The following is a 23,075-nucleotide window of genomic DNA, read 5'->3' as shown; positions in this document are numbered from 1 at the left end:
TAACAAATAAACAAGCATCAGGGGTAAGGAAAAAACATTTAACAGGACTATAAAATCCAAAGCAACTTCCTCTTTGTTACAATATCTTCCTAGATAATGGAGACATTGTGATTATGAAGTTCCCAGCCTTAGATTGCCCTTCTATTCTCATCACATTTGTGTAGCATAATCAGTGTTCAGGCATTTTGGAGGTACCCAACTTTGAGAGTCCCTATTCCTGTCCAACAAATGTTCAGCCTTTGTGTAATACTGATACAGTATATTTGACTACCTGAATTTCTCCCTTCTATTCAACGATAAAGACAAAAGAACCCTGTCATGAGGGGAAAAACCTATGTCCTCAGAGGTCCTGATGACATTGAAGACAGAATAGAAATTTGCATAGAGGTGATGAGCTCCCAGGGTTACCTGCAGTGGGGACGTGCTTTGTGCTGCTATAATTCATCTATGTGAGCCCAATAAATGAGCATACTCTGCCATGCTGATATTTGGACCTGCATAAAGAGATATACTTTGTAAAAATCTATTAGCAGTACTGAAATTATAGAACAAAGCCCAAGTTTGTGTAATGGACTATGAAAGCTGCAAAGCAATTAAGGGCATAATAAAGCCAGGGTGGCTTAATAAAAAAAGAAGGGAAAGCTAAGAAAACCTCTTCTAATGTATTTAGTAATTAACTGCAAATTGTACAAAAAAATTACCTGAAAGGATTTCAGGGTTTTTTAGTTACTGGGCTGAAATAGGCAACAGTCTTCTGAAATGCCTTTACTGGGGCGAGGGGCTTTCAGAGGCCACCTAGTGGTCAATTCATTTTATACAGTAGAATCAGTGGTGGGATTCAGCCAGTTCGCACCACTTCGGGAGAACTGGTTGTTAACTTCCTGAACAGTTTGGAAAACTGGTTGTTGGAAGAAATCATTAGGGCAGAGAACCGGTTGTTAAATTACTTGAATCTCACCACTGAGTAGAGTACGCTTCAGTTAAGGGGCGCGGTGGCTCAGTGGCTAAGATGCTGAGCTTGTCAATCGAAAGGTCAGCAGTTCAGCAGTTCGAATCCCTAGTGCCACATAACGGGGTGAGCTCCCGTTACTTGTCCCAGCTTCTGCCAGCCTAGCAGTTTGAAAGCACGTAAAAAATGTAAGTAGAAAAATAGGGATCACTTTGGTGGGAAGGTAACAGCCTTCCGTGTGCCTTTGATGTTTAGTCATGCTGGCCACATGATCACAGAGACGTCTTCGGACAGTGCTGGCTCTTCGGCTTAGAAACGGAGATGAGCACCGCCTCTAGAGCCGGAAACAACTAGCATGTATGTGCGGGGGAACCTTCTCCTTTACCTTATACTTCAGAAGACCAGGAGTACTGTAGGAGAGATCTGTGATGAAAAGAACTGTGAGAATTTAATGCTATAATGCTCATGTAGTCAATCAAGATTTTAGACTTTAAATACACTTGACAAGTTGACCAAATGTAAGCACACAAGAGGCTGCATTATTTACTGAAGATTCTCTCCTAGTGTTGATAGTTCCATATAGGTTAATTTTTTATGTAAAAAGGGCTTTTTCTGATGTCCAAATGTACAATTCAAGAAGCAATGTATCTAGGATCATTGGCATTTTTTAACATTATAGGAAGGACCTTCAAGAAAATATTGCAGAATGCAGTTATCTCAGTCAAGATTTTTTTCTATTTACTCTTTCATTAAAGTGAATTATAACATCTAGACATACTGTTCATCACAGTGATAAAATCTGAACTGGTTTGTTACCGGTTCGCTGGCTGTGCATGTGCGCTGCATGCCAAACGTGCTCTGCATGTGCAGATGCGCAGTTCGCACCAAATGCGTGCTGCGGGTACATGCACAATACACACCAAAAGGAGGCTTGGGAAGGTAAGTAGAACAGCGAGGGGGGGGGAATCAGCTGTGGCATGCGATCTTGGGAACCTTTTAAAAAACTTTTTGAAAGCATTTTTTTACTACCTGTTGGGGCAAATAGGTAGAAAAAAAATGCTTTAAAAAAGTAAAAAAAAAAGGCTCAGATGATCGCGGGTCACTTAGCTGATCCTCTGAGCCTTTTTAAAAAACTTTTTTAAAGCATTTTTTTTACTACCTATTCGTCCGAACAGGTAGTAAAAAAAATGCTTAAAAAGTAAAAAAAAAACTTCCGAAGATTGTGAGTCGCTCAGCTGATTGTCGGAACTTTTTCTTACATTTTTTTATTCCCAGTTCGGCGAACCAGTAGCATTTTTTTACTACCAGTTCGGGAGAACCGGCCCAAACCGGTAGCATTTCACCTCTGGTTCATCATATGATTGGATACAGATAATACAGAACATTTAGTAGAGAATGTTAGAGTTAGGCACAGTTGTTTTAATTTTAAAGCATTCTATATTGTCCATTATTTCAGGATCATTATTATTAATATTATTTAGTTTAGTAGTAGTAGTAGTACATAACAAGCAGAATCTCCAATTTCAATCTAATCAGAAATGTTTTTACCAATCTATCAATGGAGAGACTGTAGTGAATCAATCAGTACCTGAACAAGGAAGAAACAGTACAGTTCTGGGCTGTATGGGCTGTATCCCAGATATGGGATGACCCAAAGAAATACAATAAGAACGAGCTTGGTTAAAGGAGGTGAATAAGACTAAAAAAGAAGGTGAAATGAAAGAACCAGTAATAATAGCAGAAATGATGGAGAAAAGAGCAAGGAAGATTAAGAATTGGTCAGTACCAGGCGAAGATGAATTGTATTGTTTTGGCTGAAACATCTGACTAGTCTACACCCACTTGTTGTGAAGCAGTTTAGCAACATATTGCAAGGAGGTAAAGAGGAAAAATAGTGAAAACTGATGGAATCTAGATGCCCTATTGAAATAATATCAAGAGTCTAGATGAAGATGATCACTATAAGTACCTGGGCAGACTTCAAGCTGACAACATTAAGTACAACGAAGTCAAGAAAAAGGTTAGAAATGAATATATCAAGAGAATGAAGAAGATCTTAAAATCCAAACTTAGTGGAGGAAATACCATCAAGGTAGTCTAATCAACACAGTAATTAGATATCCTGCTGGAATAGTGGATTGGACTAAAGGCCCTAGATAGGAAGTCCAGAAAAATAATTACAATGAATCATTCCCTTCATCCACATAACAATGTTGACAGACTTCACCTACCAAGGAAAATGGGTAGGCTTCCTACTGTTTCCACTAGGAATTCATGGAGAACTAATGCTAACCTTTACCCTAATCACAACCCTAACACTAGCCCTATTTGGATTTTCAGCCTAATGGGATATTTCCATGTTTTTTTTACCAGGAAAGGCAGATAAGGCAGTCTAGAAAGATGTCAGTCCCCCTAAGCATCCCGAACCTACAAAATAAATAGCCACAAATCTAGCTAGAGATATCAATTTTTCATTGTGAATTCATGGAGACCTAACCCTATCCTCTAAATCTGGAGCACCACTTTAATACCATTGGCATTGACAAGGGCAGCTTTTGTTGTCCTATAGCAATATCTGTAACCACATCAAACATCCACATCTGCCTATCCCAGGTCTTTGGAAAGAACTCAATAGGTAGACAAAAATGCCCAAATCCAGTCTGAACATCTGGCTGACTATGTGAAGAATCATAATAAAACAATCCATGTTAAAAACAGCTTAGTATACATGCGATCTACTATTCAGTAAGGCTTGAGGGAAGAGCTATGTTGTTTTTTTTAAAATTTGATTATATGCTGCCCTTCTCCGGAGACTCAGGGCGGCATGTTTTCAAGGGTTCTTTAAAACAAAGTTGAATGGGAAAACTAGATGGATCTCAGGGGAATGTTTTCCCCCCCAAAGAACAGGCTCTGTAACAGAGAATATCATGCTGCCTAAGCTCCATCAGATGACATTGGTTAACAGAGAGGATGGAGCATGTCAATTCTTCATGCTTGTACATGGTGAGCAGAAGCGATAGAAAATGCCCTGTTCCCTCAGCCCCCAAATCCTCACAGTTAGTACCATTGGTGAAGGTATCAAATGTAGCTGAAAGTCAAGGAGAGCCAGAATGGTTGTACCAAGCCAGCTCTTCCAGAGGTCATCAACAAGCACTGTCTCAGCATATGTCTTAGCCTGAAAAATAACCAAAAGGAAACTACATAATTAGATTCTTCTAAGACCCTCTATACCTGAATCCCAAACACTTTCTCAACAATATTCCCTAAAATTGGGCTATACAATTGGGTCCAGTGAAAGCCACCTGAGGAGGGGATACAGCATAATCTAATGTCCTGGTGCTGTAATAGTAGATTCCTGTGTATTCAACAAGAAATATTAATAGATTGTTCAGATATTAATATACGTAAAAGATTTGAATTAAGAGATATATGTATGGGGGTGGAGGAAATGGGTAGATTATGACTTGAATAAATGCCAAATTAGGATTTATTATATAATTTTACAGCTGAATGTTGCTCTGAAATGTATAGTATAGGGGGGGATATAATAATAATGTTAGAAAGAAATGGTTAGCATATGGGGGTGGTGTAAAAGGATGGTAAAGTATTATATAATGTGATATCAATTTGGATTTTATTTTGGAGAAGCCATGGGGGGTGGGGAAGGGGAGGGGGGTTAGGGAGGAGGGGGGAAAAAGGGGGAAAAATCTGTATTTGAAAAACTTTTTCAATAAAAAAAAGAAATATTAATAGATTATGCTGTTTCTAGTTATGCATGTACTATAATATCCAATTGTTTGGCCCGATTAGCTCTTAAGTGTATGATATAAGAATCTAGTTCTATCAACTTTCTTTTAAATCTATAAAATGGAACATTTACTAGTTAGGACAGAGTTGATCACCAGCTGCATTTTCCCTATGGGAAAGGAAGGGACTTTCATCTGGAAAATCCCATAGTGGCTTTGTAATAAAAATATTCAAGTTACTTCCAAACCACTTGGCACCGCACAGTTGTGATTAAGGGTAACACTTCTTCAACAAAGTAACTTGATAATTGATGAGTGGAAAAGATTTGTTGGGAAAACAGTTTACAATTTTTTTCTTTTTAAACTTTATCTTAAGTTGTGGTGTTTTAATTTTTCTTACTGACTATTACTTGTGAAAATCTGGCAGTAATCTCCTATTTAAGCTTTTAGTCTGGAAACTTTATTAAGGAGGCAAACATAAAAACAAATAGGTTGTTTCTGGAACTGATCTTTTTTATTTTAGAGCAATATCACATTCAGTTTTTATTAATCAAATGCTATGATTAAATTTGCCATATTAGTGGAAATATATGTATTTATATTGTAGGCAATATTATAAACATCAACCACGATCTCGAAGATAGCATTTAAAATGAGTAAAGAGGCACCCCACTATGCAGCAACAAAATTATAACCCATCGGCTCACAAGTAACAACAGCCAGTAACTCAAACTATCAAACAAGTCAAAACCAGACCATGACACATAAGCACCCAGATAATAACTCTAATCATAATCTGTATCATCCAGATGGTACTTAACTACAGCCCAGCAACAAGTCAGGCAATCAAACAGTCCGAAATCAGATCATGACTCAGAAATATCCGAACAAACAACATTCAAACTAATTTGCATTTCATAAAAAGGTATTTAAAGACCTGTGTTCTGACAGACGAGCACAACTCAAAACACATTGATGATGTTTCCTCAAATGGTGACAAACGTTTGCAACCAAATTGCCAAACTTGGAGCTCAAACAACAGCCCAACTACCAACCCGAGCTACTAATATTAAAACACATTTCATTTATAAACATGGCAGAATCTGTCTTTTCAATGACCAACATTTGTAAAAGTAAGTTTTTTCTAACTATTACAATATGGTTGGTTTTGTTAGAAATAAATGTGTGGTTTGTTGCTCCATCAACAGGCCACACATCTGGGGATTCCAATTGTAGGTATAATTATTCGTTAGATTTCTATCTTATCTTGCTTTCAGGAGATCTCTATGACATTCAGAACATATCCATTTTCTACACAACACAAAGTGTGTAAGTTAGAATGAAAAATTGTGACTCACCAAAATCAGTTGATGACCTTCCAAGGCTAAAGGTAGACTTAAATCTGGGCTTCCCCACAGATATAAACATAATAAACATTCAAAAGTGCATTAGTTCAAAATATGACAATAATATACAGAGATAAAGTGACGGTAATACCCTTACAGTGAGTTCTTCACAGTAAAAAGAAAAAAAAAGAAAAAAGAAAAAAAAGAAAACATCCCATCCATTTTTCCCTTTACAATAAAAATAAGAATCCCAGACATTATCCATTGAAAAATTAAAGTCATGTTACATTAGAAACAAATAAAGAAATTCTTATTGAAGTTGTCTTAAGCATTCTATTAGCCAAATAAGCTTTGGATAACATACATTGTCTTAACTTTATACTAGGTGTCAGGGTTCCAAGTAACACACCCATTTGTGCCAAAATATCAACATCTCAGCAGAATCTCTTGTTTCTCCTACTCTTTCTCACATATTGTTGTATTATGTCCACAGATTAAAGCTCTACATGTCTGCCTCTGTAGGTATGCCTCCATTAGGCAAGGCAACGACTTGGAGATTCTATTTGAAATTGTTGTCAGTTAAGTAAAGGCAAATAATTAGTTTAAACTTTACGTTTTTCTACTTTACTCTCCCCAGATTACTGTTGATGTGTTGTTTTATTTTCCATTTAATTTTCCAGTATCCTCCAATAAATAGTTCCAGGTTTGGGCTTATTGCAGTGAATAAACACTGCTTTAATCAAAAGCAGAGATCTCAACAATCATTCTTTCCCAAAATCTAAAGAGCCATGCAATTTGAGGATCTTCAAAATTTGTTTATTTACTTTTATTTATTCAAAGTTGTTACAACTGCCCAACTCTCTTGTTCAAAACAAGAAAGCAGGTTGGTGAAAGCTACTGAGCACTGAACTAATAGATAAAATTTGTGCAGGTTTTGATACTTTGGATAGCAACAAGTCAAAGTCGGTAAGTTAGGAAAGAATCTGAGGCTTTTGACGGCAGTGATATATAGCACCATTAAATTAATGAGACATCACCAAAGCCTATGGCTGGCTAATGGTAGACATTTCAGATAGTTTCTTAAATGAAATTGAATGTTATTGGCAAGTTCAATATCTGAGATAGCCATCTATCTGTCTGTCCACATATAATCTGCATTTATTATTTTTTTTAAAAAAAAACCAATAGAAGGTAATACAAAAACAACAACAACCACCAGTTTTTATTTCCATATACAGCATGACCTGTTTTGTTCAGGGCTAAACATTAAAATCATGACTAAGTGTTTTTCTGATCTAGGAATCATATGTATAGATTTTAATTATCTGCCGACAATATCTTACCTTTGCCTTTAAAAAAAAAACAAATGAAAAGAAAAACAATAACCAGCATTCCAAAACTTTAATGGTTAATCCTGAGTATGTTTTAAATTAGGGCTGTCTTCATTTGCAGGGACATTTCTATCAGAACTAGGAATTTATCCTGCAAGAAGGGACATCTGTAAGGTCCCCAATGGTGTCTCCTTTGAACCTGTCCTGTTCCTAGGCATTTTTCAATGAAAAGCATTGATGTTTGAAGGCTGGGTGATGGCAGCCAAACCTCCCTTTCCATAGATCACTGGAGCATGTTAATTATTCTTTTGTATTATTAAGATTTAAATTCTATGCTTTTTCTAATACTGAGGTCCTACTTTTATAGGACGAATATAGTATGTATTTTTAAAGTATGTAATAATCTTTTGCCGGGGGAATCTATGACAAATTCCTATGGGAAAGTTCAGAACATTTGAGGGGAATGAGTGAAGTCAAAAAATTCAAGAGTGCACTTATGTGATCCGAGGCCTTTATTACATAGTCATGACTGCTATCTTGCCTTTCTGATATTCTCCTCTGCCCCAAATGTTCCTGTTTTTTCTGATAGGAAATTTTGCCTAGATCACTGGTGTCAAACTCACGGTGTCACGTTGCTGTCACGCGACGTATCGGGACATTTTTTCCCTTTGTGGAGCTGGGGTTGGCGTGGCCTGCGCGTGGCGCATCTGTCCCATGGGCCACCAGTTTGACACTCCTGGCCTAGATGGTAGGAATTGCAAATGGAACTGGTCAATGTCTCCCTAGAATTCCTTGGATTCTTTTTGATAGAAGCAGATTAATTACTGTGGTATAAAATACTGGAATGTAAACAGTGTTTATGCCTAAGATTTGTGGAACAAAAACAAAATTGGAACTGTTTCCCAGATATTATCTCAGAAGTAGAATATAATGGGCCACACAGAACCTGTACTGGGGTTTTTTCACTATTATTGGGTCCTCTTACTGGCCTTATAACATCTGCATGCATTCTCATACCTTTTTAAATTATTATTATTGCTAAAAAAAAACCTGGTGAGGGATTAAAATACAATTACAATTAGTTAAAATAAAATGTTTATTGGATATAAGTAGATCTTATTTGCAACACAGGCCACAAATTAAATATACACAGTTTCTTAACTGTGCTTTCATTAAGCAGGTTGCAGAGGCAGCAAAGCAGGAACTAGAGGCTTTAGGGAGGGATGGGCAATCTGTCCAATTGTCTCTTCCAATGACTGTTAACCAGTAACAGCATTTTAATTGGGTAACATGACATTAAAATGACAGATGGTAACTTTAACTGAACAGATTCAAGCAGAATAATAACAGTCTGCCACTATTTCTCTGTAAAGTCTTGGAAGTAAAGAATTAAAAATGTTAGCGATGTATTTATACTGTTTCATTCAGACATAATACACACAGTGCTAGTCCTTCCCCATCCTGATACTCACCAGTTATGCTAGTTGACAATTCCCATCTTTCTCAGGCCATGAAAGATGGTTACATTAAGCCAGGATCAAATGACAAAGAGTTCTAAAAATATTTCATGAAGATGATGTCTTACCATACAACGTTTCTGATGTGTGTTTTGAAAGTATTTTGTTAATCACTTTATGATGTTATATGTCCCCATAGCATCTGCTTAAAAGTGTATTATAAGAAATGCAAGTGATCAATTTGTTCCCTGCTAAGAATATTAAACTATGGGAGATTTTTGCAGTCTTTGAAATCTCATAACTTTTAGGTAGTGCAACTGTTTGGGGGAGTTATAGAAAAGAATAATGAATAGGATTTTAGTTATGATGAACTCAATGGAAAAACACTAATAAAAAAACAACAACCGTAAATTATATCCATGCTGTTTTTTTAAGACAATTAAATACAAGATTAGAATTTTTACTGTCTGCTTATGGAAAACTATTTGCATTCCAAATTTTCTCCTTGTTTATTTGTAGATAAAGAGGCACTACAAGCATAACATATCTTCAGCATGTCCATCATTATGAGGCCATCATTTCTGTAAAGATTCTTCCACAGAATTTCCTGTCATCTGGAGAAGTGAACTTCATGGTCTTTTATAAGCATGAATTGTATCCAATGATCAGTTCCTTGTTAACAGAAGCATATTATAGCAAAATGAGGATGGAGGTAATTTTGTGTCATCCTGAATGTAAACATTACATTTTTGGAACTTGTTTCATTGATTGATTTCATAAATATTAGAAACATCCTTACAGTTTGTTTTCTTTTTCTTGTTCTATCAACAGGAACAAATACGGATCAGTATCTGGACTAACTTCACTATATTTACTTTACATCTAATCACTTGTGACCTATTTTTAGGTGCATTTTTACTTGATTGCTGCAAATTGATCTCACATGTTTTAAAATGCTCAGGGAAATCTGTTATGAATTCTTGATACTTAGGTTGTAGCTATAAAGTTTGAAAAAGATTATTTTGATTTCTCTCGTTATAGCAAATTATAGGTTTTCTGCCATTTATTGAAATAAAATGTCAGAGTGTTTACAGCATGACTACTATTTTGAGACGACCCAGGAGCAAAATACAGGACACAGATGTTTTGTCATTGCAAAGAGTAATTTATATACAAGACTTCTGTATACAGACATACAAGTGGTAGGCACATACCAGACAAGCAATCATTCTTCAACTCTACACAGAGAACTACAATGCAAATACATGCAACAAGAAGAATGAAACACGAGGAGAGAGAGTGACGCCCTCTCATGGCCTCCCTTATATAGACAGCAGCAATAACCCTGCTGACTCATCCTCAGTCTTAAAAGTGCAATAATCCTGCTGACTCATTCTCAGTGGGCCACATCCTTATAACGGCTGGTCAGCTTTAAATCTGCATTACACTGACACAAAATATAGAAAGTAAGAAAATATTCTGAGTAGCTGACAACAGTGGCACATGAAAAAAATATTTCTTTGATTTAGAGAATGGTCCAATTGACTAGCTACTCAAGGCAAATTATGAAGATGGTTAAGATCTCCCCTATGATCCTTTGTAGCATATTACACTATATCCTTTGTAGGTACCAATAGTAATGGGTACACTGTATGCAATCCCAAAACAATTGGAGCACCATTTGAACATGTCAACACTGACAAATTCACCATCAGTTAATTGCAAAAGGCAGCTTTACTTGGAACAGCTTATATCCTGCGATGATATCTGTAACACCATCAAACATCCACATCTGTCCCAGATCCTTGGGAAGGACTTGATAGGCAAACAAAAATGCCAAATCCAGTCTGAACATCTGGCTGATTGTGTGACAAATCATAATTAATAATAAGATTTGATGGGTCAGGACCTAGAGATGATAACTTGTATATTCCAAATTCATTTATTTGTATTATATTATTAGATTAATGTCATTCTCTTCTTTATTTTCAATGTTTCAACCACTTTTAATTTTATTTTTAGATTTCTAAGCTTTTCTTTTATTTGTATATGCTACAGCTCATTGGTCCATGAGTGTAAATAAAACGTATTGATTGGTTATGTGGCATCAGGTTGTTTTCAACTCCTAGAGAAAAAAATAGCTTTCTCCATTGAAAGGAATAATAAAGAAAATTACTATTACTGAAAAAAAAGACAGAAATAGATATAAACAACTGTATATATTTTTTAAAAGTATAAATATCTATGTGACAGTTAATGGTTGAAGGAAAAAGTAGAAAGGAAGAATGTATTATTGGACTCTTCTTTTTACAATCTATTTTTTATTATATCTTCTTACAGTTCTGTTTCTATCTCCTTGTTTATTCAATGCTTGTGCATTAACAAAATGAATTAAGTACTTAAAATATTATTACTATATTACAATATAGAAAGATGGGAAGAGAAGCGTGAATAGCACTGAACTATATTTGTGTATCTTAAGATGTAAATGGTTTGTCTTGTCAAGAATTTAATAATCGCAGTCTTATCTTAAAAGGAAGCAGTTTTATGGCTGCTTTGAATATTTTAGTCATACCATCTTATTACAATTATGTTGGACTCCCCCTTTCTAAATTTATTATACACACACAACTTGATTAAGCTTCTATCAGCTATTTTTACCTGGTGTAGTAATTCTTAGTGTATAGTGCCACCTGATGGCTAGAAATGTAGCTTTTCAAGAACGGGAGAGTTTGTCCCTAAATAGAAAAGTTTCATGTTTTCCTAAGTACTACCAGCTTCATGATAATTTAGAGTTTTATGGATTCAATCTGTGCCTCGATTGATGGCATAAAATAGGTTCAGTCCATAAGGTCATGTGCTACAATAACCAAAGGACTCTTTTTGTTACAAACATAGGGGTAATATGACTATTACTTCAGATTTAATAGATTGTGATCTCCTAATCACAATCATTATATAGTTTTACAATGAAAATAAACTGGTATCATATCACTGTTGCAACTATTTTAGGAGTCATATTTATTTTTCCAATTTGGAAGCCTTAAAAGATCACAAGAGGCACAACAGAAAGTTCATCTTTTTTGATGCTGCATTTTTAAAATTAGGGAGGCTTGAAGCAAAGCAAATACGTCACAGGGTAGAAGCCCAGAATACCTTAGAGCCCAAGCCATATAGGGCTTTATTATTCAAAACCAGCTCTTGAACGTGGAAACCAATCAGTAAACATTGAAGTGACCAGACATAGATATTCTCTTACAGTAACATATCACATACACTAGCATTCCAGTGGTGGGTTGTTACCGGTTCGCCCAGGTTTAGGCGAACCGGTAGTTGCATCGGCAGGAGGCTCCCCCCCCCCCCGGGATGTCATCAAATACGCTCTGCGCGAGTGAACCGGTAGCAAAGGTAAGTGAAACCCACCACTTTAGCATTCTGTCCACTGTGGTCTACAACAATTTAGAATTGTTATTAGAGTTATTCTTTCTAATAAGGCAGTACTATACAGAAAACATTATGATGAACTTTCAGCAGGAGTCAACAGTCTCTGGTGGTGGAGGTTGAAAAATCATAGATTTGCTCCTTCAAGATGAGAACATCATCATATAGTGCTATCATTAGGGCCATGTCTGAGCTAAGATGTTTCTGCACAAATTGTAACTTTTTTTGTTGGGGTTAACTCTAATCTACCTTCCCAGATAAAAACTCTCACAATGGCTACATATTGGCCCAGAATTCTGATATAAAGCTAGGTTGTAAAGCTTATTGATAATTGCTCAATCCAAACTGACACATGATGTCACCTATGTGCTCCATGACAGATGTAAACAGTGCAGAAATGCAAAGTCTTGTTGCACCAGATTTTGCAGAAATCAGAGTTAATGCTCTTCTCCATTACTCAAACTGCCCACAAACCTTGGAGCAGAACCAACATAAAATGACTCCCAATCACTACAGGTGGGCTCACCAAGATGTATTCAGTGGTATCCAAAGCTACTGATAGGTCTAGGAGAGTCAATAGGGTTGCTATCAAGTCTCTAACAGTCACATGTAAATCAGAATGAAAGAGGCAAAATGAATCACATTCATTGTTTAAAAAAGTAAAGGTTAATATATAGAATCTTGGAAACTAATTATATCAGAATATTAGCACTTGGCATTCATTAAAATGGGGTCTCTGAAACCAGTGTGAACCTCTTTTTTCTGGACCAAATGGCTAATACAGTTGGTCCTTGTTTAATGACACTCATTTACCAACTTTTAGAAATTAATGACAGGTCCTCATACTTGCTGCAATGTTCCATGGGGGGTGGGGGGGTGGGGTGGGGTCAAATGATTGCTGTTTATGACCTCCTTTGCTGACTTCCTAGAAGCAAGTCAATAGGGAAGCCAGCAGAAGCTCACAAATGATGATCATATAACTTCCTTGCTTAACTATGAAATAGATAAATAATGAAATAAATAAGGCCATGGTTTACTGGAGTATGGGGAGGCCATGGCTTACTGGAGTACGGTCACCTTTGGCTTTAATATGTTCAGAGATACTACCCAAGTTCCCTGGTTGTTCAAAATATTCTTTTAATTAAAGAAAGAAATGGAATGGAAAGCTATGATGTATGTCTCTGGGCTTCACATAGACCCTATAGAAATACTCAGAAAATACGGATGAAGGGTTGCCTTCTTTTGTGTTGATTAAAAGTGTGCATACTGCTCAGAAAAAATTACTTTCTTAATTTGGGATGCTTGGGACTTACTTAATAAGAAATTGTTTTGTAGAAATGGACTTCTGGCACAATTCTAACGCTTCTGGGTTACAATTCCTACCTATATTTCCTAAGAATGATAAGACCAACATCTGGAGAAGCAAAGGCTGCTTTCACTTGGCATCTTTTGATTCCTACACTAACTACGACATCTACTGCATATGTGTGTGCTTCCAAGTGTTTTAAAAACGGCGTTCAACATATGACAAAGCTTTACTAGCATAAATTATACTAGTGTTTTAAAAATAAGGTAAGAGGGAAAAGGAGGCTAGCATCCCACAGAATTGTGAATTTGGGCTCCAGCTTGTCGTTCTTATCTCACCTCATGTAGGTTGAGTGCCAGTGTTTATTTGGCCATTCCCAATTCACCAGCTGCTCCTGGACCATGTTGTTTTTCTTCCCAGATGGTTGCATGATGTTCCACGATAAAGCTGACACAATAAAACAATGCAGGATTTGTCTGAGCCTCAGCAAGCATGTGAAAAACATCTGATATATCTTAGAGCTAGCCAAGTTGTCTGATCAAAATGCCAGAATAATTATGAGATGATCTGAACAGAACATAGAAAAGGAAAGATTTTTGCCATTTTCAGCAGGTATGATTCTAAAGGAGCTTGGGCAAATTAGAATGACAAAACAGAACACTATGATCACCTACGTACTAACGTAGTGATAGAAATACCTGGAACTTGGTAGGGTCAGTGAAGTTAAATATATTGTAGTAATCTTATTGATGTTTACATACAGGCTAATCACTGACATCGCTTAATGTTTGAAAGACTCTTTTGAGATAAAGTATTAAATTCATTATATTTTGCACATTTTAAGGGTAATTGTTCAAAGTCACCCTGAACCACAAATTGGGCGGCAAATAAATTTAATAATAATAATGTGTAATACCTTTAACACTATCAAACACCAACATCTGCCTATTCCAGATCTTTGGGAAGGACTTGATAGGTGGATAAAAAATGCAAAATCCAGTCTGAACATCTGGCTGACTGTATGACAAGCCATAATAATAATAGTATTACATGGCCAGTACAGTCAAAAAAATAAGAGGCAAAGCAATTAATAACAGGACCCGGCAATGGCTAAGAGTAGGAAAGTTGAAAAAGTGAGAAAGGGGCTAATTCTAGTCGCACAATACCAAGCCTTAAGAATAAATGCATACAAAGCCTGAATTGAGAAGATAACAATAGTTAGCAAGTGCTGCCTCTGCAGAGCAGCTGAAGAAACAGCAGACTACATGGTTAGCTGCTGCAAGATCACAGAGACTAACTACAAACAATGGCATGAAAAAGTAGCAACAATGATACTTGGAAGATTTGCAAGAAAAGTCATTTGCCTGCAAGCAAGAACTGGTGGGATCATTAAATAGAGAAAGTAATAGAAAATGAAGAAGTTAAGGTGCTCTTTATAATTCAAACAGCCTGCCACATAACACACCCTACTTAATAATTATCAATAAAACTAAAAAGTCTGGATAGTGGTTGCATAATACCTGGTGACAGCAGTTAGGGAAGAACTGGAAAAGATAACAAAATACAAAGTCCTGCAAATAGAAATAGAACAACTGTGGCAAAAGAAAGCAAAGGTAGACCCAATAGTATTAGGCACCTTGGGTGCAATCCCAAAACAGTTGGACCACCACTTGAATACTATTGTCATTGAAAAAAACACCACCAGTTAATTGTAAAAGGTATCATTACTCAGAACAGCTTACATCCTGAGATGATACCCTTAACACCATCCAACATCTACATATCTGAGATCCTTGTGAAAGACTCAATAAGTGGATAAAAATACCAAATACAGTATGAACTGTGTGATGCACTATATTAATTATTTTGTAAAGAAATGTGTACATTTACTAATAAAGCCAGAAGAAGGAAACCCTTTTCTCAATGCAATGTTTTTATTGTCTTATTAAAACAGCTAGAGTATTTGTTAATCTAATCCAATTTATGTCTACTTTGTAAGCCTCATTATACAAGTTTCCCTTGGAGTAATTGAACTTAGTAAGGTTTCTGTTGTAGATTGTATATAGATTATTCACTTCAAAATAAGATATGGTTTTATAAAATAATATTTTAATAATGTGTGGATTGCACAGAGAACTATTTTTTAAATATTTATCCTTGTAATTGTTCATCTATTTATAAAACTGAAACACTATAAATTAATGAAAGATTTATTGTGTGTAATTTTGCTTTTTATCTGTTAAGGAAATATTAGAAAAAGTTTGGAGAATGATTTACAACTGCCACATTGACTATAGTACTTTATTTCAGAACAGCTGCTTGTAAATTTTAATTTCTCTTCTATTTGGCACTCTAGTAAAAATGATGAATATGTCTATGATACTTTTCATTTCAGTCTGAAATGTAACATTGGGAATAAATGCATAGTCAAAGTGAACAAAACACAAAATAGAGGCCCCTGTGAAGTGCAAGGGCATCCATGGGGTGGGGGTTAAAATAGTCAATATGGTGGATGCAACATGACAGTTGAAACCCTACCCATTTTTATGTAAGTCGCATCTGCATTGCACCTAAAAAGAGGTTGGATTTTGTGACTTTTTGACCTATGGATCTTTCTCCTATGGATGATGAGAATGAGGATGAAGAGGATGACATCCATTCAGGCAAGTCCAACTCTTGGTGATTCCATGGCCAGGTCTCTCCCCATCTTCTGATCTTGCACTATTTCTTTGGGTTTATGGAATGATGAAGTGATGCCAGTCAGTCTTGACAAAGCAATGTGTACCATAGGTTTGGCAGTACAGTTGGTTCTGGGCTGGGCCATCCTCTTCTGTTTGCTGATTTGCTTCAGCCAAGCCCCAAAGCCTTACAGTTGTCTTCAGTCAAAGACTTTTGGCAGCCATGAACTGTTTTCTGTTAGGGTTTTCTGTTAGCTTATCTCAGCACTGCTCAAAATATTTCCAAGGGTATGCATAGAGCTTTCTGAGCCACAAGGCAATGAGATACTCCAAGGGTAAAAATGCTGAGTCACTGATATTCTCCCAAGGCTATTTGAAGATGCATGAGTGAAGGAGGAAGAAGAGGAGAATGGTGAGGTTGTTGCTTTGGCTCCACCACCATTGTAGCAGTGCTTTGAAATTCCAGAAGGGCTCAGGACAGTGGTGAAATCCAAATTTTTTTACTACCGGTTTTGTGGGCAAGGCTTGGTGGGCATGGTGTGGCTTGGTGGGCGTGGCAGGGGAAGGATACTGCAAAATCTCCATTCCCACCCCACTCCAGGGGAAGGATACTGCAAAATCTTTCCTGGGAGAATGGCAAAATCTCCATTCCCACCCCACTCTGGGGCCAGCCAGAGGTGGCATTTGCCAGTTCTCTGAACTACTCCAGAACCTGTCAGAACTTGCTGGATTTCACCCCTGGCTCAGAAGAAGGGGAAGAGAGCAATCAAGAATAAACCTTGGAGAAGGGTCTTTGTGGACACTTCTACCACATGGTCCAGGCCCCTTGCCCAATGACTCATCTCTTCTTCACACTTTCTCCTTCCTTATTTATTGCTTTTCTGCTACGGTTCCCTTCCACGTGGCCAGGCTTGATGAATGCTTGGAGTAATGTAGCCACTTCTCCTGTTTTCACTATCTCCATGCTTCCTAGCTTTCAGACTGGTCACATCTGGGGTTTTCCATAGATTATTTATTCATCAAATTTATATAGCAATAGCAGACTTATATACCATCCCACTGTGCCTTACAGCACTCTCTGGGAGGTTTGCAATTGCCCCCAACAATCTGGTCTTCATTTTATTGACCTCAGAAGGATGGAAGGCTGAGTCAATCTTAAACCCTGTGAGGATTGAACTCCAGGCTGTGGGCAGGATTTGCCTGCAATACTGCATTCTAATCACTGTGCCATCGGTGGTTATGCCGTTCATCTCATGGTATGGTGTGAGTCAGTGGCTTCCAATACAATAAAACATATTGATGTAAAAGCAATCATAAGGGTAAAAACAGATTACAATCATAAAAAATTAAAACAAACAAAAAAACTTAAGCTATCCAACCTGCAAGACGATCAGCACATACTTAGTGGTTGCAGGTTCTTGGCTTCTCTGAAGAATGTCATTTGTCCTTTCTTGACTCCTCCTGACAAGAAAAGTAGAAAGAAAAGATCCGTCTTTTCTACTGCTTTCTCTCAACCACAAATCAGCTGAGGGTAATTTAGGAAACTTAACTGTGCAAATTGACCACATCAGTGATAGCGGTGTGTGTGATTTCAGCAGACTATGGGAAGGAATTAATCAAGCTACATGAAAGGATATGGTCGCTGGTCTCTCTCTCAACTGCTAGCCATCACAAAAGGATTTTTATTTTGCTGGAACTATAGGAAGATTTAGAAAAAAGAAGATATGGGGAGGCTAAGGTCATGACAGGCAAAACAGCGTATGTTTGCATGAATGCACGCATGTGTGCATGCACACCAGAGATGGGTTTTAGCAGATTCTGACCAGTTCTGGAGAACCGGTAGTGGAAATTTTGAGTAGTTCAGAGAACCGGTAGTAAGAATTCTGACTGGCCCTGCCTCCATCTATTCTCTGCATCCTGAGTCCCAGCTGATCGGGAGGAAATGGGGATTTTGCAGTAACCTTCCCCTGGAGTGGGGTGGGAATGGAGATTTTACAGTATCCTTCCCCTACCACGCCCACCAAGCCACACCCACCAAACCATGCCACACCCACTAAATCACGCCCACAGAACTGGTAGTAAAATTTTTTGAAACCCACTACTGGTGCACACATACCCACACACCCACACACCCACACAAATTAATATGGTCACAAGGACATCACTACTCTTTATCCAGATCCCTTAAGTGTTCTGCAACAGAAGTTGGGAGAGCCTACTCGGTAAATCAGGTACTTCAGGAGTGTCCGCAGGGTATGGTTTTAAAAAAAGTCACAATGGTAGCCACAACAGTGTAATTAATGTTTTGGAGCACTTCATGGGCTAAGCTTTGATTGCATCATTGTAGCTGCTATCTAGACTTTTTGACCATACTCTGTGGATACCTCTGATCTATTTTCTTCCTCTGATCTGCTACCTGTGCTGATTTATTTGAAAGGAAGAAAGACACAACTCTTGTGCCTCTGTTTTTCTTTTTCTTTTTCGGTAGCTGAATTGGACTTATACTGGGTAGCAGGCAATAGAAGCCCAGGAGCTGAAATCAATTCTGGGGGAAAAGTTCTGCTTCCAGAGGTTTGAATAGAAATGCTTCATTGTTTAGATACTAATGGTGTGTCCCTGGTTAGAATCTGTTCAACAATATATCGTGAAGGAATGCCTAATTCCCAACTCCCTAGCAATAAAACATCCCAGCAAATAATACTTACCAGAGAAGAAAATACTCTTGAAATTATGATGACTTCCACAAAGGAAAAGTCGACAGAAAAAACAGGATGTGCCACTGCTGATTTTTTTTAAAAAAATAAATGAAATTGATGAACCCCCCCATTTTTTTTTCTATCCATGTGGCTCAAATGAGGTTTTTAACTTTTATTAAATAGAACTAGGAAATGTGAATAGGCACCTGGCACAGAATTAGTATATGTTTATGCCTTTTTTTGATACTATTTGTTGCTGTTCCCTGAAGACATTAATAAGCAGAAAGATACTTTTGGTTAGCACTTCGAAACAAAACATGTTGAATTACTATATGCTCATAATAAAGAGTTGCATGTTTTATTCAAATTATCCTATCTACCTACCTACCTACCTACCTACCTACTATCTATCTATCTATCTATCTATCTATCTATCTATCTATCTATCACAGCCGAAAATGGAGCTCGAGAGTCCATTTTTGCTTGCAGAGTGCTTGAGCCATACAGGCGCTCCTGACATGAATGACATCTAGCTGGCCACACCCACCCTAGCCACGCCCTCCCTGGCCCCCTGAGGTCAAACACAACCCTGTGTGGCCCTCAATAAAATCGAGTTTGACACCCCTGGATTAGATAGATACAATGGTGGGATTCAGCCAGTTCACATACATTTCTAAAAACAAATTGATATGGTTATCCATCTCATTTGCTTAACTCGGGTGACTATCAGTTAAAACAGAATAAAATGGTAAACCCCACCCCCCCAAACAACATGAAAAATAACATAAACAACATAATATAAACAACATAAATAGCAATCAGGAACACTCATGACAATCCACATTCAATATAACCATGACCAAGAAATGGGCTCAACTTTACCATCAGGGCTTCAGACTTGATGGCAAAGCCAGGTTTTAATACCATGGGGAAATGATGCAGTATGGCTGAGGGTCACCCTAGAAATACATCTGGGGTGAAGTACAAAATGGACATTCATAAAAGCTATGAAAGATAAGAAGCTTAATTGCCCTACAAACCTCATCAATCTTACCCATCAATACAGAATTGAAGTTAATTATTATTGGCATTATTACAAACACAGAATTAGCTACAATATAATACATTTTTCAAGAGTAAATCCCATTTAAATCATTGGGTCTCATATAAAAGTGTGTGTCAGATCAAACGTGTCCCAGAATCTGCAACTTTTTATCATCAATTTAAATATTGGCATGCTGTCCTTTAACAGTTGGTCTTAATGCCAGAACTTAAGTAGCACAAAAACCTAAGGAAAGTGTGAGAAACCTTTTTGAATCAGGGTAATTTTATAGTTGAATAGTTTGCTCACTCATCCACATTCCCTTTATCTTGGATATTTTGGAACAGCAGAGAAGAAAACAGAGAAGATGCTTAAATGGGCAGCTGCAGCAAATATTCTATTTTCACCAATGATAAGCCCATGCATCACTCAAAAGGAGCTGCTGCTGTGATGGAAGCAGGAGATAAACTAGGGGTGAAATCCAGCAGGTTTTCTGGAGAACCGGTAGCAGAAATTTTGAGTAGTTCAGAGAACCGGCAAATACTACCTCTGGCTGGCCCCAGAGTAGGGAGGGATTTTGCAATATCCTTCCCCTGGAGTGGGGTGGGAATGGAGATTTTACAGTATATTTCCCCTGCCATGGCCACCAAGCCACGGCCACCAAGCCACATCACAGCCACCAAGCCACGTCCACAGAACCAGTAGTAAAAAAAATTGGATTTCACCACTGAGATAAACCCAATCTCAGACTTTGCTGGACATCATTTTTTTCCTGTAGAGCAGCTCTTTGAAAATAAGACTTTCCTGGTCAAGCTAAAACCATAGTTTGCTATGTGATCTATGCTCTCTGTTAATTATAAATTATACAGAGTCACTTGAAGAATAATCTAGAAGCCTTTTCATTTGTATCCAGTGCTCCTGTTTGATGAAGGTTGCAGGTCTACTATCTGCATATGGTCTGAAAAAGGGAACCTGTGAAGACTACTTTCTAATGGACCAGCAATTTTTCTGGATTTGCTTTCCTGCCTGAAATATAAATTCGCATAAGTTCCTAGTTTCAAAAAGAGTCCTAACCTTGATTAGTTGCAAAAGGGATCTTGAAAAAAAAATCAGGTGTAAAATATATATATTCTTCGCTTTTGTGAAGGTATCTTTTGGAAGATTATGTCTCATTCTTTTCCAAAAGCCTAAGTTTCTCATTTGTTCCATCTCAACAGTTTAATTTTCTGCTAAAGTATAAAATGAGTAAAAAAAAGTAATTTGACAGTCTACTGAGGAGTCAGAAGAATTTGGGACTAAACCTGACACTCTGTTTGGATGTTTCTTACCACCAGTGACAATAAGTTATATTGTGCTTTCTTTAGCCCAGGTAGCATAGAAAAAAAAGTGCTTGCATTTCTGGCATTTTATCAATAGAGGGCACTTGAAGGTTTCTAAATAGATTACTGCAACAGGAGTTTAGAAATGCAAAATTTCAGTAATGTAGAATCACACCCCAGCTAATAGCATTTGTAGGCAAACAAGCAAGCAAACAAGCAAATACACAGAAGATTTTCTTCTTTAAGAAGAAAATCCATTGTTAAATCAGGGGAGAAAAAGCACTTTACACAGAAAATACACAAGGAGCCCAGCCTTCCCTAAGCCATTCCAGACAGCATGGTCATAGCTGGTGGAGGTTAGATTGAAGAAAGCTGATCCATACAAGTAGAACGGTTTGGGAAAAGTACATTTAACTTTTTGGATGATACATTTGCAAATATTTTGTATTTTGCTCTTGTAGCAATAGATTTACGAAAATAGTATTTTCTTACATGTTCGTCAGATTTTCTAGCCGACTGACGTCTTCAAGTGTAACTTTAAGAAAAACTTGATCTGCAGCAATTAACAGGTGAAAATGTTGCCTCTCAGTTTCAGAATAACATCATGATTGTTGATTGTTGTAGATTTAAAGGTAAAGGTAAAGGTTTCCCTCGCACATATGTGCTAGTTGTTCCCGACTCTAGGGGGCGGTGCTCATCTCCGTTTCTAAGCCGAAGAGCCAGTGCTGTCCGAAGATGTCTCTGTGGTCATGTGGCTGGCTTGACTAAACACCAAAGGCACACGGAACACTATTACCTTCCCACCAAAGGTGATCCTATTTTTCTTGCATTTTTTACGTGCTTTCAAACTGCTAGGTTGGCAGAAGCTGGGACAAGTAACAGGAGCTCACCCCGTTATGTGGCACTAGGGATTTGAACCGCTGAACTGCTGACCTTTCGATCGACAAGCTCAGCATCTTAGCCACTGAGCCACCACGTCCCTCTGTAGATTTAAACCTGATGATCAAAAGTTGATTTGTATCTCCTGCTTGCACTGAGGATAGCCTACTAACCATTTCTTAAGAATAGAAAGATGCCCAAAATCACCTTAACCATCCTGAAGGTAACATCCATCCATCTTTTTCTTGCTTTTAATCAAAAGTAGCATTTCTTGATTTCAAGCCATGCTAAATACTCCTTCTGCTGTTCTTCAGACTTTTGTAGACTTTTGCTCTGATTAGCTTGTTCTGCACCATGATGGGAATGGCCCCTCCCATCATCATAGTCACTGACAGCTCCCTGATGTGGCCATTTTATTCTGGATTGGTTGCATCATCTGCAGGAACTACTTGCTTGCTTTCCTTTTTTCCTTTCTCTCATTGATTTGCTGACACAGCAATGAAGAACTGGACTTTTAAAAAAACTCTCCCCAGGTTCAAACAGGTAAAAGGCTAACACTTTTTAAAAAGGTTCTATAGTGGAATGGAGAAACAAATGATCTATAATAGGGGTGCACATTTTGGAGATCCAAGGGCATGTCAACCTGGGCCATGAGCATCACAGGAATAATGAAGGGGTAGAGGGGCTCCTCAAACAAAACGGGGTTGCCATCCATGGGGCGGGGGGGGGGGGGAGGAATGGAACACAGTCACTTATCCCACATTCCATCAAGTACTGTGGTGGAGAGCGAAGTGAAGAGAAATCTCACGTCACTGCTTTAAATTCTCAGAGGAAAATGGGATGTTGAAGTAACATAAATAATAACAGAGAAGAAGAGGCTTAGCT

The 23,075-nt window shown here is 37.6% G+C and overlaps 1 long non-coding RNA gene across 3 annotated transcripts in view; it reads right to left on the bottom strand.

Annotated features, from left to right (window-relative positions):
- Positions 1-23,075, bottom strand: part of LOC148116430 (uncharacterized) — a 122,466-nt gene that overhangs the window by 76,589 nt on the left and 22,802 nt on the right. For 2 of the 3 annotated variants that reach the window (XR_015729255.1, XR_015729257.1), the window contains exon 2: positions 17,634-17,715. This is a non-coding gene — a long non-coding RNA (uncharacterized LOC148116430). Of the gene's footprint in view, positions 1-13,897; positions 14,024-17,633; positions 17,716-23,075 lie in introns of those variants that run through there. The other variant, XR_015729252.1, reaches the window with a different exon arrangement.

This window comes from Pantherophis guttatus, chromosome 1 (genome assembly GCF_059756535.1).
Source record: "Pantherophis guttatus breed Tessera chromosome 1, ASM5975653v1, whole genome shotgun sequence".
Classification (NCBI taxonomy): domain Eukaryota; kingdom Metazoa; phylum Chordata; class Lepidosauria; order Squamata; family Colubridae; genus Pantherophis; species Pantherophis guttatus.
This window is presented reverse-complemented; position numbering and strand designations above follow the sequence as displayed.